This window comes from Cariama cristata, unplaced genomic scaffold (assembly GCF_000690535.1).
Source record: "Cariama cristata isolate BGI_N322 unplaced genomic scaffold, ASM69053v1 scaffold25974, whole genome shotgun sequence".
Lineage (NCBI taxonomy): Eukaryota > Metazoa > Chordata > Aves > Cariamiformes > Cariamidae > Cariama > Cariama cristata.
The window spans coordinates 74,991-78,824 of record NW_009615102.1 but is presented as its reverse complement, the minus strand read 5'-3'; the positions used below and the strand labels follow the sequence as shown (position 1 = coordinate 78,824).

The 3,834-nt window shown below is 38.8% G+C and overlaps 1 long non-coding RNA gene across 1 annotated transcript; it reads left to right on the top strand.

The window, feature by feature from the left end:
- The first annotated feature begins 766 nt into the window (after positions 1-766).
- LOC104161320 lies at positions 767-3,482 on the top strand. The gene is made up of 4 exons (XR_696447.1): positions 767-891; positions 1,388-1,530; positions 2,076-2,189; positions 3,168-3,482. It is a non-coding gene; the product is annotated as an uncharacterized LOC104161320 (long non-coding RNA).
- The last annotated feature ends 352 nt before the right edge of the window (positions 3,483-3,834 follow it).

The following is a 3,834-nucleotide window of genomic DNA, read 5'->3' as shown; positions in this document are numbered from 1 at the left end:
TTTTTGCCAGACTTCCTTTTGGTTGGGATGCATTGCTCCTGAGCTTGGAGAAGGTGATCCTTGAATTTTACCCAGCTTTCTTGGGCCCCTCTTCCCTCCAGGCCTTTATCCCATGGCACTCTCCCAAGCAGCTCCGCGCAGACGCCGACGTCTGCCCTCCTGAAGCCCAGGGCAGCGAGCTTGCTGTGTGCCCTCCTCGCTGCCTTAAGGATCTTGAACTCCACCATTTCATGGTCACTGCAGCCAAGGCTGCCCTTGAGCTTCACATTCCCCACCATCCCCTCCTTGTTGGTGAGAACAAGGTCCAGCATAGCACCTCTCCTCGCTGGCTCCTCTGTCATTATGATTTGGGCTCTTGGGTCTTTACTGGTAAATAGGAACTGTAGTGAAATTATTTGGGATAGGTGTACACATGGTAAACATTGCACTATACTAAAACTTTTGAAGTCAGTGTTCTCACGAAAAGCTTGTATAGGAAGAACCTGAAGGTCTTATACTTGAACTTAAATTCTTCTGAAACAGATATGTGTGTATAAGATCAAATTTTTACAAAGTGCTATAAGGGCTGATTGATATTGCTAATTATCATTGTGATAAGTGTTGGAAAAAAGATTTACGTGGTGTAAAATATTCCCAGTTGCTTTAAAGAGGAGTGGAATAATGTCTGAGTATTCCTGCAGTTCTTACATAGAGTTAAGTAAGAGTAACACTTGCTTCAACTACTTTACATATTAAAAGTAAGGGGTTTTCTCTGTATGTTTTATTCCAGGACCAGTCTTCAGTTGCTGTGCATACACAGACAAAAATACAGCTCTTCACAGTCGAATCATTTGGTCTTGTGATTGGACACCAGACAGCAACTATTTTATTACTGGCAGTCGGGACAAAAAGGTAATTAATCTAAAAGGAATTTTAAAACCCCAGAATTATTTTAAATGTATTTTAGATTAGCAAATGCTGTGTTCCAAGAAGCCCATATTCTATAAATACACAAAAAGCGTATTACCACAGAAATCAGCGAGACTTTCATAAGCTAGATCAGGTGCTTGAATAAGTATGTACAAGTCTGTGGTCTGCCAGTTGGACTTTCTCCCTTCTTTTTCGTACAGTAAGACAAGCATATGTCACATAACTCTTATGAGTCTCTGACTTTTTCTTTAACTTTCATAACAGAATCTGTTTTTGTTGTCAGTATCTTTAATTAAATCAGACAGACTGTCTGAAAAGTTGAATCTTTGTAGATATAGACATTTTGTACTATTTTCAGGCTCATCCACTCTGTTCTGTGCCCTGGAAGTATTTTAACGAAGTTTATTCCTTATGTTTTTGTAAATGTATTTACAAAAAGATTAAAGTGAAAATTCCTAGATGATTCTCTTCTGTACAGGTCATTATCTGGGGCCAGTGCGATTTATCTGTGACTGCTGAAGGGAATGTGTTGGATTCAATCAAACCTTGTTCAACAGTACTGGATGCCGGGGATTCTGTTACTGCTGTTAGTATCAGCCGAGTGCTTACTCCTGATGGAAGGTATTGCTGTTTTTCTGTAATGCTATTTTGTGTTTCATTTGAAATTAGTATGTTTTCCCTTTTAGTCAGTTTTATGTGGCTAAACAGCTCCTAAAATCTACCTGTCAAATATTTTGACCATTCTTTGACTGAATGACCTCTACTTTTTTATTTCCTAGCCTTCTTTTCAGGTCTATGGTGACTTCTTCGAACAGTGTAACAAGGAAAAAAAACAAGGGGGAGGGGGAGGAGAGGTGCATGAACGCACCTGGAACACATTCATTCTCCCAACAGTATCGACTGATCTGGTGTTGTAATAACCTCCATATTTTTTTCCTAACCAAATATATTTTGCAGGTTTCTGCTTTGCTCATTTTTTATGAAGAAGCTTTGATTTAAATTGTGATTTGTTTTTTGTTTTCCCATGGAAAAGTAAATATTGATTTGAAGGGCAAGGTGCAACACAGTGTTTGAGTGCTGGTTCTTTCTAGCTTGCATTAGAACTGGCTTCAGTGAGCTGCCTACTGTAATCTCTTTCAGAACTAATGCAGTTATTCTCTTGATAGATATATTGTTGCAGTAGGCTTAGAGAACGGGAAGATTATCTTGTACACATGGAAACAGAGTGGGCAAGAACCAGCACCAGCTGATTGGACTACGTGTGTTGAGGTGGATAACAGGTATGACTTTTGAAGTAAGTTAGGAGCAAGGAAATACTATTCTTGAGACTAACAGTGCTGGAGTCCTGTTCTTATACTATAGAATGATACAAAACTGGTTTATTTGTATATCAAAAATTGTCATCCTTTTAGGAAAACGTTGATCCCTGAAAGTCTAAAGATGTCTTTAAGCAAAACCTGGAAATAAAAATATTGGTTATTTAGATTTACTAAAAACCAAAAAAAACCCACAAAACCAAAAAAAAACCCCACAAACAAAAAAAACCACAAAACCAACATCAAACCCCATCGAAAACCAAGGGGGTGTGTGTTAAACCCCAAAATACTTCATGCTTTTTATAAAAAAAAAAAAGCTTTATTACATTTAGCCATAAACTAAGATGATAGAAAACACTGAAGAGGAGCGGAAAGAATCACTGTCTGTATACATCAGCAAAACATTTTGGAGTGGATGACAGCAAACTTTCAAGAGTAGCTTCTAGCAGAAACCAAAGGAATGACAGGCTGTATGTGCTGCTGCTGCGGTAACAGCTAGAGAAACTGTAAGAGAGACGTTGAATGTTTCATTTGAAGCACTCTCCTAGATTCTTCTTTCACATACTGGCATTGGTGGTACCAGAAATGAAAGCTGATGGTGACTTTGGCCTGTGTGAATTGGAAAGAGACACCAGATAACAGGAAATTGCAGGCTAAAAGCCAGAAATCTGTCATATCTCACTAACTGAGATGCTAGACCTGCAGCTTAATGTGGTAAAACTTGAAATCAATAGCTGTTTAAATTATTGATGAATGAGAGGATAAAATGTCATTAGTACTAATGGCCCTACTTATTTTACCTGCTGGTTGTTGCAAGTCAGTTTTTCCTCAGTTGGCAGGGTTAACAGAAGAGTACTAATTACATAAATGTTGATGTTTACACTCACATGTCCAACTGTGTGTGACATTTTGCAGTTACCTATGGATTTCTTTTTGTTACAGCCTAAGTCATGCTCTTGCTGTGAAATGTTTGTGTTGGAGACATCATGCAGGCAGAGCTGGACATAATGATCGGAACAGCAGCGAGTGGTTGCAGCTTGCAAGTTGTGGAGCTGATCACTGTGTTAAGATACTCAATGTCAACAGATTTGCTCTTTAGCAAAGACAGCAGGCCTGTCTATGCAAAACAGATTCACAACCTTTTATTTCATCTTTTAGCCATTTTGACTGTTGAATTTTCTGTTTTCTGCTGTGGAAAGTGAAAGATCTGATATGTAACTTATTAAAGCAACTGTTGTGGTAGTTTGAAATGTCAAATATTTTTCTAATTCTGCAGTTCCAAGAATATGAAGTATTTTATATGTTTTTGTTGGTGAATAACCTGGAACTGAGGGATGGGAGGTGGGGTAGGGCATGGGAGAAGGATAATGAGACAGCTTTGTTCACTGTGACTCCAAGGGCAGGTGGGAAGCTGCCAGTACTTGGGTTCTTCTGTGCTCGGGCCTGCAAGTGGAGTTCTGAATTTTTTTGAACTCCTTATTTCTATTAAACTGAACTGTCAGTTGGCCTGCCGCTGCTGACATTGCGTGTTTAATCATGTTTAATCGTGTTTAATCATGTGCAGTTAACCAGAGATCAGAGTTAAATATACAGCTTTCTCTGATTGCCT